The sequence below is a fragment of the Octopus bimaculoides genome, chromosome 6 (assembly GCF_001194135.2).
Source record: "Octopus bimaculoides isolate UCB-OBI-ISO-001 chromosome 6, ASM119413v2, whole genome shotgun sequence".
Classification (NCBI taxonomy): Eukaryota; Metazoa; Mollusca; class Cephalopoda; order Octopoda; family Octopodidae; genus Octopus; species Octopus bimaculoides.
The window spans coordinates 44,950,681-44,964,272 of NC_068986.1; the positions used below are offsets into that span (position 1 = coordinate 44,950,681).

General features: G+C 35.1%; 1 long non-coding RNA gene across 1 annotated transcript in view; it reads left to right on the top strand.

The window, feature by feature from the left end:
• Positions 1 to 13,107, top strand: part of LOC106870413 (uncharacterized) — a 21,880-nt gene extending 8,773 nt beyond the window's left edge. The window contains exon 2 of the long non-coding RNA XR_008264409.1: positions 10,717 to 13,107. This is a non-coding gene — a long non-coding RNA (uncharacterized LOC106870413). The remainder of the gene's footprint in view (positions 1 to 10,716) is intronic.
• Positions 13,108 to 13,592: the final 485 nt, after the last annotated feature.

Here is a 13,592-nt window from a genome sequence, read left to right on the forward strand (position 1 = left end):
ACTTTCATAACCTGATCTAACAGCTTGATGCCTCTGTAATTATTTGTGTTTCAAGCGTCACCTTTACCTTTGTAGCAGTTGACTATGATGCTGCACCAGTCATTGTGTATGACTCCATCGTGTATCACCTGGTTCGTAATACGGGTGACTAGGCTATAGCCAACACTGCCAGATATTTTGAGCATCTCTGCAGTGATTCCTGATGGGCCGGGGGCTTTCCCGGTCTTCATACTCTTAATTGCTTTATCTACCCTGGTACTATCAACTCGGATAGCTGGTCCCTCTATTGGGTCGACATACGGCAGGCTCTCTTTCTCCCATTCATTCTCTTTATTAAGCAATCTATCGTAGTGGCATCTCCAGACCTCTTTCTTTGCATCCTCATTTAATGCAAGCGTACCATCATCCATGCGAACACATTTCTCTCCTACAACATCACTATTCTCTCTCCTACACTGTCTTGCAACACGAAATACCTCGAGTCTTTGGTCCTCACGGCGCAGAACATTGGCAAATCTTTCCTTATCTGCTTCCCCTCTGGCTAAATAAACCTGTCGCCTAGCCTCCCTTCTGGCACATTATATATAATATATATATATATATATATATATATAATATATATATATATATACACACACACACACACACACACACACACACACACACACTATATCTTACTTTTAATGGTTGAATTTGAGGTAGACAAGTTATAAATAATAGCATGTAAATATTGGGTTATTGTTTATAGCTTTTCTACTTAGTGTTCAACTGTTGAAGATAAATTATTTCATGTTCTCTCCAAGTTTCTAAATTCTTATGATATCACATATATATATGCACAACAACCACATGGTTATAAGTTCAGGTTTGGTCCCACTGCATAACACCTTGGGCAAGTATTTCCTTTTATAGTCTCCTGTTGAGTAGAATTTGCTTGACAGAAGCTCTGCAGGTGCCTGTCATGCATAATGTGTGTACATGTGTTTAAGGCTTCCTTCACTTTACAATTCAATAAAATAACTTGTTATATTCAATGCAATTGACTAAACTCTTGAAGGCAGTGCCCTAGCATGGCCATAGTCCACTGAATTAAACCTGTGAAAAAATAACAGAATTTTGTAGACCAATCAGCTGCAGTGAATTATCTTTTTTTGTTGTTTGGCTGGATCAGCATGAATGAATTTCTTTTTGTTGTGAAATTTTGTCTGATATTAGTTTAAATGGAAACTGGCTATCTTAAAGAATTTATTTCTAAGTAGATATATATATTAATTTTTTTTTATTGTCAAAAATTAGTTGTAGCATAAGTATTTAGTGCTGGATTAATTTATGAAAAGATTAATAAGGATTAAGCTTTTAAACCCATAGTATGTTCTGGGTCAGTTGGTTCTTATATTGAAGTTACACAGGGTTTGTTGTGTGCTCTCAAGAATGGGGTCATGATTAGCGTAGAGTTTTAATTGGACACTCATATCAAGTTGTAAAACAAATGATCGACCGTGTCTTGATGTTGATGTCTATACAGCATTTCTGTAGGTGTGTTCTGCCGTTGTTTTTTAGAAATCCTATTTCTATATGTAAACAAATCTTTGGCTTTCTTCTTATAAGTTAAAGAAGGGGGCATTACTTGTGACTTTTACTCGGATATATGATGGGCTTATGCACAGTTTCCATGTGCATAAAGGAGTGTACTGGAGACCTTGGAGTACTCCAGGGTTAGTGAATGAGAGAGAAACACTGTTAACACACCTCAATGGAGTTTTTTGAAAGGAATCTCATTTCAAGTGATAGGAAAGAGGTTATTGTATCTCACAGTTGAAAAGTTTGCTTATATGCAACAGCATTGCTTTGACTGAAATTCTTAAGGGTAAAGACTATTGGTAAATGTTACAAGTTGCAAATCATCAGTAGATCTGACTCTGTGGAAGCCAAATTGGTGGTTCGTGAGAAGGTAAAGAAGGAAGTGACTAACTGTTTTCACCACTTTTGACATCATTCAAGATATCTGCAATGGGTTGCATAATCTTGAATTTTGATGACTCAATAATTATATCTATATCTGTAAATATAATTGATTTAACATTGGTCATTTTATGAAATATTAATTTCAGAGCTTTAAATTAAATGTATAAATTTATTTTTTTCCTTTCAGTTATATGACTTTTACACATAAACTTAATATTGGTTTCAAATTTGACACAAGTCCAGCAATTTTAGGGAACTGAGTAAGTCGATTACATTGACCCCAGTGTTCAACTTGTATTTATTCATTGACCCTGGAAAGATGAAAGACAGTGTCAATCCTGATGGCATTTGAACTCAGAATATAAATTCAGAGGAAATGCTACTAAGCATTTTGCCTGGCATTGTAATAACTCTGCCAGTTCAACACCTTGCAAAGATTTAATATTGGCAACAAAATTTGTATATTTTCACATGAACTAATATTGCTTGGTACTAACTCTTAAATTGCCAGATTCTGGGCTTGGTCTGGTTTATGGGCTGTGCATAAAATGCTGTTAGCAGCTGTGAATAATTGATCTTCAATCAATTAATACATTTACTCATTATTGTGTAGTACTGCTTCATTATATAAAGAGTAAATTAAACGACCTGCAACACTAAATAGTAATTTTAAGATTTACAAAGATAAAAAGAAAAAAAATCTGTTTGGATATAACATGTTTCCATCAGTTGGTTGCATATAAATCTTTCCTCAAGCTGTATGATCTAACTTAGCAAATTATGAGACTTATTTGACTTTATTTGGATGATTATGTGCAGACATTTAAACTAGTAGGACCACAGAAACATTATTTCTGGTGAGCTGACTGGTTAACTGTTGAGGATAGTTCAGGCCATATATAAGAGCTTATGACAAAATTGAAGGAACTGATCTTAGAGCCTGAAGATATTGCACAATGGGGAAAATAGTCATGCTTAGTTTGCAGGAAGTGATTAAGCAGAGCACTTAAAATAGATATCAGTTACTAGATGACCAATCAGGTATTGGAGGCAAAAGAGTGTGTTGCATGCAGATATGTTCCTGTTACTTAGGTAGCTATGTTAATTTTGAAAAGGAGACAATAACATAATGTCCAGAATATAAGGTGTAAGAATTTTTGGAATTTTTTTTTGCAGTGGGGGGTTTCTGTTTAAACAAAGAACAGATGAAACAATTGGTGTGTTAAGTGCGATGATGGCTACAATTAAGATGTAATTGATGGAGAAATCATAAAGAAGTTTTGTGATGATGTGTAATGATAACTTGGAAACATCTTGAGAAACGGTCTTGGTATTAAAGCTATAATCAACAGATAACAGTGTTGATATGAACATATAATGCAAATAGAGGGTGTAAGTTGAATGAAAAATTGATTTGAATAGTATGAGATACATATCTTAACAGTCAATGATGACTTTGGTTGAAAATTCGATTTTAGACAGGGTTGTTTTTGTTCAGCTTCAAATCAGCTCTGATTTAAGGCATTCAAATCATGACTACATTAGCCAATTTGTTCTTAGTTTTTAAGATGGTGGAATGTTATTTCAGGGAAATTTGGTTGGTTTTTTTTTTTACCTGCAGGTTGAACAGTATTTCCTGAGACTTCTAATGTTGGCTTGTTATGATAAAGGTTCATAGATAAGTTGCTTTACTGAAAATCTGAACTAAAATATAAGATAGAGGATTATGGATGCAGTGGATTTCTTTCCACCAGTGCTACATTGTTAGGTATCTTAATCAAGGCACAGTTTGCATTTTAGATACCTTTAATGGGATATTTATATAAAAATACATTATTTTAATTGCAAAGTTGTTCTTATTTTTAGTTAGTTGTTTCTATGAATGAATATACAATAGTTCTTGTAATATTGTGGGTATCTTTAAGGCAGCAAGCTGGCAGGATTGGTAGCATGCCAGGCAAAATGCTTAGTGGCATTTTATCTGTCTTTACGTTTTGAGTTCAAATTCTGCCTAGGTCAACTTTGCCTTTCAACCTTCCAGGGTCATTAGAATAAGTACCATTTGAGCACTGGGGGTTGATGTACCCCCCCCCCCACCGCAAAAAAAAAATTTGCTGGCCTTGTGCCAAAATTTGAAACTATTTTAAGCATCTTGATCATAATTGTCCTTGTTTTCAACTAGCTCTTAATTCCTACATTGACTAGATGAATTATAAGATCAAGCATATGTTAAAACATCAAAAGTAGGTTCCTTGTTATGTCAATTGTTGGAGCTGATTGTGACCACTCAATAAATATTAAGATGGTTGCTTTTGTAATTACTGCAACCTAACAATACAACTGGTCCCAGTGCAAGATCTTCCATTATCTTCAAACAGTATGCTGCAGAGCTAGCTGCTATTTTCATCAGTATTTCTTTCTCTATAGAGACCTGATACAAATAATCACCATCCTATTGCCTACATTGTCATCATTTAATGTCCGTTTTTAATGCTGGCATGGTTTGAACAGGCAACACTTCCAACATTTCTCAAATGTGATAGAAATATTGGTAAACAACCACCTACTTTATTATCTTGCTTTTTGCTCTCTTACATTACACATCAGTGGTCTCTTATTGTTAAGAACTTTAACAAAGACTTCTTAATTCAGTTATCACTTATGAATCTCATCCATCTCATCTCTTGGAATTTTCCTACACTTCTGGGGCATATTTAATTAATTCTGGTATAACCCAACTACCGTTTATACTTTCCACTCTTTATGTAATGACATCTTATAAAGGGCCTAATTGCTGTCATGTTAGGAGTTTGCTGACTCAAAGAGGTTACCCTTTTTGGATATACACTGTTGCATGCTGAAGAGAAAGAAGGATATTGGAATGTTTATTATTATGGCTATTCACACTGACTTAAGTACTTATTTCAAAATGAGGAGTTTGAAGAGTAGTATTGGAAGGAAAATGCCCATCAAATAGGGTGACTTTGTCTAGATGACTACCAAAAGAGTTGTGCCATGTTGTGTGGTAACAAATAGGAGGGAGGATACTGCAAACCTGGATGAGATATTTTTGGCAACAGGGTAGAGTGCATTGAAGATGGAGCTTGTTTGATATGTCACAGAAAGGGATGTCTTATCGAAAGCACACTCTTGCAAGAGTTGTGATTTGCATATAAATGTTTCTCTCTTGGATGTAATGAGTTTTATCTACAGTGAATTTGACCATTTCAGCAATGACACAATATTTGGTGAATTATTTGATGATTGTTATAGGATTACATTGTGTGTAACACACAAAGGAATACATTGTTGCTAATTTAGCTTAGATGAGTTGCTGTGGAAGTAAAGGCCATTCATGGGCAACTTATGGCCTGCCTGATGTTGAGTCATGTCTCAAGTGGCCCACTTCTCAGAAAAAGGATGTCCATGCCAGTTTTAGGCGAAGCTGAAAACACGTTATTTTGACGGGAAAAAACAATATTACTACTCACATTTTATAGATGAGTGATTTGTGTAATCTAGACCTTTGAAGTATAAGAGTATTTGCACCAATACACACATACACATAAATTTATCGACATTTTCAGAATTATCCAGTGTCTCAGTATGGAATGATAGTTGAAATGATGTTCTATATTTCAGTGTTGATCCTGAGGATGTGAAATTGTATGTATAATGGTTCCTTTCAGTCAACAGGCAAACCGTTGGAAATATAAATTCTACATCATCATCGTCGTTTAACGTCCACTTTCCATGCTAGCATGGGTTGGACGATTTGACTGAGGACTGGTGAAACCAGATGGCTACACCAGGCACCAATCTGATTTGGCAGAGTTTCTACAGCTGGATGCCTTTCCTAACGCCAACCACTCAGAGAGTGTAGTGGGTGCTTTTACATGCCACCGGCACGAAGGCCAGTCAGGAGGTACTGGCAATGGCCACGCTCAAAATGGTGTAAATTGATTCTTCAGTTACTTCTTTGATAATTCACAACCTTAAATTATTCAGGATTCCTTTCTATCAATGTATTATTTCTTAAAATATGCAAGGATTCAAACCTTGATTGATGTAGGTTGTGACAAGCTGGAAATATTACTCGTGGATTTTTCTTTCTGATATTTTTCCAGAAGAAAACAAAATGGTCTGCATCATTGTAGAAGAGTGATTTTCTTTTACTTTTTTTTGTTTTGCTCTTGTCAGTGTCCCTCACCTATGTTGTAGCAGATATATGTGCCATAATTTAAGAGTTATCATTAACCCAAATTAGGAATGAGCCATAATGTGTGTCATTGGTTCATGACTACTAAATTTAGTCCATACTGATTATCACATTTTAGTGTCATGTGAGCCTAGTTCTTATAATCATTTTATTTTTACTATTACTCATATGCACACATGTGTAAGCTCTTCATATATTGAGCCCTCTGTATATCAGTATTATATATATATATGTATATATACATATAGATTATTTATGTGTGTGTATACATAATTACTTTTTTTATACCAGAATATGAAGATTATTAGGGATTAGTAATATCCACACAAACATTAATTTCTAAATAGTGGTTACCTAAATCTTAGAAGTAATTGTAAATACAATATAAGGTTTTATATATAGAAAACTACTTCCAAACAGTTTTTTATAAAGCAAAAGTAAAAAGTTTTAAGCAAGTACAAACCCTTTTAAATGACAAAATAATAAAAATAATGCCGTCTAAACTGTTGGTGTTACAAAAATCTATAAATTTTTGGTGATTTTTTTTTCCCTAATCATTGAAAAAATACATTTGAGTACAGTCCAAACAGAATCATGATTGTCTACTCTACTAATTATTATTTCCGTAACCACTATAACTCATTAAGCTATTGTAGTAGTAATAACCCAATGAGTTGTTATTGCATTGTGTGTGAGCTGGTAATCCTGAGGCTGTGCCAAACACTGCTTTGGGATGGTTTTTTGCAACTGGATGCCCTTCCAAATGCCAACCACTTTATAAAGTGGACTGGGTGCTTTACAAGGTATCACCACATAACTTGCAAGATAGCTCCCTCAACTGGAAGGGGTATTGAAGGAGGTGGCTTTGTGCCAGGCAATGAAAGATTAAACTATGATAGAGGGACAGAAACTGGTGTCTTGCTGTAGAGGATACACATAGTTCACCCATTGGAAAGAGAGAGAGGATGGCAATGTATCAGGGCATACTCTCAAGGTACAGGGATGTGAATATAAATGGAATGGTAAGAGGATTGTTCAAAGTGTGTGAGTAGGGAGTTCATGAAGGTGCAAAAGTAGTGGGGAGAGGGAAAGTGGGTGATGAAACAACATGGGTATATAAAGGTACAACAGGATAGCAATGTTAGTTTTATGTATGTATATATATATATATCTCAGCTTGGTTATAATTATTATTAGTGAGTGTTATAACTGCATCACACATATACAGTGACCCACAAAAGTTTATAATACACAGTCAGAAATCCAGGTTTATATATATTGAGTTAATGCAGGTTAATGAAATTTCCACCATTTATTATGTTTTTTGTAATAAATTCAATACAACAATCAGAATTACAAAATAACAAATCGAAAAAATTTTATATGGACAAAAGTTGAAATTCAAAGTACAAAAACTTTACTACACATTTAACTCAATTGAACAATTTTCCAGATATTTTGAATAAAAATGATTTGTTTTTTCTAGGATATCTACAGTGTTCTAAGAGATTCAGGAAGTTTCATATGTGAGCATTTACAGTCATTACATCAGTTCTGACAATATCAGTGAGTGAACATCATCATCTTGAGTAAAAATAAACAAATTAGTCAAGACCTTTTGTGAGCATATTGTTGACCTTCATAAGAGTGGCAATGGGTACATAAAGATCTCTGCACAGCTTAATGTACCTTTGAGTTCAGTTCATATGATATGTAACTGGAAATCTTGCAATTCCATTCTCCCTCTAGTCTGCTTAGGTTGCCCACATAAGTTAGTAGAGTGTACAGCAAGAAAACTTGCAAGAACAGCTAATAATAGGCCACAGACTATGTTTAGACCTGGAAGCATGTGAAGTACATGTGAGCAAGGATAAAATTAGTAGATTACTTTGCTGTTATGATCTCTTTTCTCATTGTCTAAAAAAGATCCTCATTGCTTAAGAAATGTCATGTTAAAGCTTGTTTGGCCTTTGCAAAAAACATCTAAATGAACCAGCAACACATTGGGAAAACATAGTTTGGTCTGACAAAACTGAGATTGAGCTTTTCAGCAGAAATTCAATCAACAAGGTTTGGAGAAAGAATGGCATGGAGTATGTGCCAAAGAATACTATCCCTACACTCAAAGATGGAGGCGGATCAGTTATGATGTGGGTTTGTTTTTGCTCATCAGGTGTTGGAAGACTATATTTGTGTATGTGTATATAACTGCAATGTATGTGATAAGCTTCCTAAAGTTAGTATTTGAAATACCTTGTTGATTTGCAAAACTAACTTTAGGAAACGTACCAGCCACCTATTCACCTATCAATCTGGTGGGCACACAAACAACATTCTTACTCGGAAATGGGATAGGTAGGTGCTTGTGAATGCAAAGTCCTTTCCAAGCAAAGAATGTAGTATACAACATAGTTTAGCAGTTAGTAGCTTCAGACTTAAGAGCTAGAAGATCTAAGAGACAGGCTGATCTGGAATAGAAAGATATGGAAGCTTAAGGATCCTTTAAACTGTTAGAGATTGCATACTTTCTAAATGAAGCATTTGATGAGAAGGAGGAAAAGATAAATATTTATGGCATAGAGGACAACTGGAAGTTCTTTTTGAACAACTTACTGAAGGCTACAGATCAAGAGTGATGTGGTAGTGGAACTGGGAAGTACACAGAGCCAAAAAAGCAAAGAGGCAGACTTGGAAGGGTTGGAAGAATGGGGCAACTGAGGACAACTATACCAGATAGCTAGACAAAAAATTAGGAGACAGGTCTATTTGGCAAGGGGAGAAGTCTCCACTTCAATCCTCATCTCTCTATCTCTGAACATCTATCATATTCTTTTTACACTTTCATAAACTTATTTATCCTTTCTTTTCCTCTATTCTCTCTCTTATCTGCCTTGTACCTTGAGGATGTGCCCTCACCATTTCTCTCTTCCTAGTTGGAGAAGCATCCTCTTCAGCAAACACTTGTTCTTGTCCCTCTATCACACTTTCACCTCCTTCAATACAATACCCAACTCAGTTGAGAAGTCTTGCCTTGCAAGTACTTGATATGAAAAAAAAGAAGTATTTGTTACACTCAGTAAAAGTGGTTGGCACTAGGAAGGGCATCTAGCTGCAGAAACCATGTCAAAGCAGGTACTGGAGCTTGGCACAAGCTTCTAGTTTGTCAGTTCCTGTCAAACTGTCCAACCTATGCCAGCATGGAAAAAAGGAATGTTACTGATCATGATGATGATATTTCCTTCATTTCTCAGCGAAGATATGTTGGATTTATTATATAATTGGCTTTAAGTGGTAGGAGTTCTATTAGATTCTCAATGTTAATGGCTCAACATTAATATCTTAGGTATGCTATATAATTTTACTTCCTTTTGTAATTTCATTGTACATACATCACCCTGTTTCTATTGCATATTTTTTTAACCTTTTGACATACATTAAGACTTGGAAGCAATTCATATCAAATTTTCTTTGATCCTTCTCAACTATATTCTAGTTTTTCATTGACATTTAGATGTCTCAAGTCTTCTGCCTGGCCAGCTCCTGTCAAACCCTCAAACCCATGAAGGGTAAATGTTAAACAGCAATGATATATATATGTCTACTTAGTTTTTCTTATATATAGATATGTATACACATATCTACCTATCTAATGTTTCTTTATATAAGTATGTGTGTTTCTTTAGTTGTCTCATAAGAAAGATAACATCTATTTGAAAGATGGACAATCTTTTGGGTTTGCTATTCTCTTGTAATGTATTAAGTCAGACTGGTGTAATCTTCTCCATCTGATAATGTTTGTTTGTTGGCACTCTGTCGCTTACGACGTCGAGGGTTCCAGTCGATCTGATCAACGGAACAGCCTGTTCGTGAAATTAACGTGCAAGTGGCTGAGCACTCCACAGACACGAGTACCCTTAAAGTACTTCTCGGGGATATTCAGTGTGACAAGGCTGACCCTTTGAATTACAGGCACAACAGAAACAGGAAGTAAGAGTGAGAGAAAGTTGTGGAGGAAGAGTACAGCAAGGTTCGCCACCATCTCCTGTCGGAGCCTTGTGGAGCTTTAGGTGTTTTCGCTCAATAAACACTCACAACACCCGGTCTGGGAATCGAAACCGCGATCCTATGACTGCGAGTCCACTGCCCTAACCACTGGGCCATTGCGCCTCCACTATCTGATAATGTACTTCTACATCAAATACACTAAAGTGACTATATAATCCTGGAAATCACCTGCCAGCTGAGAGCTTCAATGCAGATCCATCTAACCATGGCACTGTTGTTTAAAACTAGACAGTTTAAGTCTTTAACATTTAGTTTTTACTATCAAAGAATAAAAGTACTACAGATATAAACATAACTTTGGTTCATCAGGATAGGAAGTATTATGTTTGGTAAATAACAGTTGGTTTTTAAATGGCAATATTAAAGTCTTGTTTAGTAACACAAATACTTGTTTTACTATGTTGTGTTATCTCATTTGAAAGATTAAACATTTTTTATTCAGTAATGTTCTTGTCTTTTTTTTCCAGTGTTTAACTCTGCATGTTGAAAATCCTCAAACTTACTGACAACATAAAACAAGTTTATTGCATCATTTTACTGCATAGTTTCAACTGAGCCACAATTCCTTACAAACTTTGTAGGAAATGGACCAAATATGATGTGAAGAGACTATTTCTGAGCATACAGGATGCATTGGTTTCAAGAATTCCCAATGAAAATTTGCATTTCATAGATTAAGAGAGGAGAGATTAGCATCAGCTATAGCAAGTGACAAACTGAAGCTATTAGTTGAAGAGAAGCCAGACTTAATTTTCTAAGAAACAACTTTTAGGAGTAGTATTTTGCCAGTTCACATCATCTGTAATAAAGGGGAAAAGAGAAGCTTGTCCAATGAATTGTACAAGGACTTCACATTTAAAACTGTCACTGTACATACCGGCTTGATATATCACCTATCATATTCCTTAGCATTTACAGTAACTGAACAGCTGTACTGATAAATTTCAATCTATCCAGAAAATTTGTTTGGCTGTAGGAGAGTTCGCCACAGGAAATTTTGCCGCAAAACAATTTCACCGAAAAAATGATGAATTGCTCCCTTGGTACATAATTGTTTCAACCAACCTAACTTTTATTAGAGAAACCAATAGGAAGGGGTAAAGTTATTGCATAACATTTAAAATTTCTTTATTCATTTGACAATATTTTTTTGTGTAGCCAACCCATTACAATAGTCTATTAAGTGGGAACTAGCAGAGGCAGTTTGAAATTAGTTGATGATCTTAACTTTGTTTATAGGATAGATAGAAAATACGGTGAAAAATCATATTGGAAATGTGAAAATAGAGAATGTAAAGCAAGAGTGCATCCCATGCTGGAGAACAATAATTTATCTATACGTAAAACATTCAGCAAGCATTGCTGTCCTTCTCAGCCTTCAAAGCTGAAAGTTTACATAGTGAAAATGAAATTGAAATCACTAGCCACTAATTCACAAACTTCTGCATGGTCATTAATTGCAGAAATTTCATCTAGTTTAGATGATAATGCATGGTCACTGATGCTGATGCCATCGCATTTGTCTCGCAATATCAGAGGTTGGAGGCAAAAGAAAAGCCAAGCTCACCCAATCCCAACTGGAAGAAGTGGGTGTATAATACCTGAAGAATATAGATTTCTTGAAAATGGTGAGAAGTTTTTATTATACTATATTGGTGAAGATAATCCAGAGAGACTGTTAGTATTTGGCACACAAGTTGGGTTAGATGACCTTGAGAATAATAAGGATTGGCCTTGTGATGGAACTTTTAAATGCAGCCCAGATATCTATTATCAGTTGTTCACGTTACATATTGTCATATGAAATATTAACATACCACGTCTTTTTGTTTTGCTACAACATACAGAAGGCTTAGCGCTTTGAAGGACTTACACCCATCATTAGAGCCTGAAATCTTAATGGTTGATTTCGAGAAAGCAATTATCAATACCTTTTGTGATATATTTCCAACAGGTTGTTTATTTCATATGGCTAAGAATATCTATCACGACATTGTGAATATAAGTATAAAACCTTGTTATCAAACAGATGCAGAATTTAACAATGCTTCACTGCATTAGCATTTCTTCTAGTGCGTGATATTATTGATGGTTTTCTTGAACTGATGATGATGATTTGCTTCAAGAATTTGTATCATACTTTGAAACTCATTATATAGGAAGAGAATGAGGTTGAGGTGAGCAAAGACGAAGAATGCAACCAGCTTTTCCTATCTAAGTGTGTGTGGAATGTCTTCGAAAGAACCCAGAATAATACGATGAGAACAAACAACAGCGTAGAAGGCTTCCACATTGCAATGCAAAGCTCCATTACTAACATGCACCCAAATTTGTGGAAACTTGTTACATATTTGAAAAAGGAAGAGACATTACTGAAAAAGAAAAAGTGTCATTTAGATTGAGCAAATGCAGTCCTAATAAAGAAAATATATATTGATATCAATGAAAGAATTTAGTGGAAAACACTTCATTATAAATATGAAAATGCTTCAATATAAACGTTTACAAAGAACAAAAAGAAAACAAAAAAACAGTTACATCTAAAACAGAATTATAAAAATCATTTATATATAAAGCAATTTTTTTCAGAGCTGCAATTTCTCTAAATCAGGTTGCCTGCCATATCTTCGAAATTACCTATATGACAAAGTTTCCTATGATGATAATTCCTGAGGTGAGTTTTCTTGCGGTAAAAATGTTTATAGCGAATATTCCAAGAACCAAATTTCAAGGATATTAAAGAAGTCTAGGACTCTGGTTATTTTTGGGTAGTCACAGATAATTGTGTTCTTCATTGGTAAAAGTGATTGATGTTTCTTGTACTTGAATTTATTGATTAATAAAGTTGAACTGACTAATCTGATTTATTTTCTAAAAACCAAGAGTTCTTTAAATTTCTTCCATACCGACCAAACTCTTTCAGGAACAGCATCAGAGCTATTGCTGCTAGTAACAGTAAACCACTTAAAAGGTTTCTCTGCTTACAACCAAGTACCATCTTAAAGCATGAGTACACTGGGCAGTTGCCCTTGGGCCCTGTGGATCTAGGACCCAATCATTATGTAGATACTAGTTGTGTATATAGGGGCTTCAGTGCAATGCTTTGCCAAGGGCCTATAATGTTGCTAAGACAGCCCTGCATACAGTGAATTTCTTTGAAGAGGGTAATATTGGGGTTTGGTTTCAGCTTATTTACAGAAATCATCATTTTAACAACCACTTTTCCATGCTTGCATGCAGCAGACAGAATTTGTTGAGACATTTTCTACAGCTGGATGTCCTTCCTGTTGTCAACTCTTCACTTGATTCTAAGCAAGGTAATATTTTTCTTATAGCTAGACAT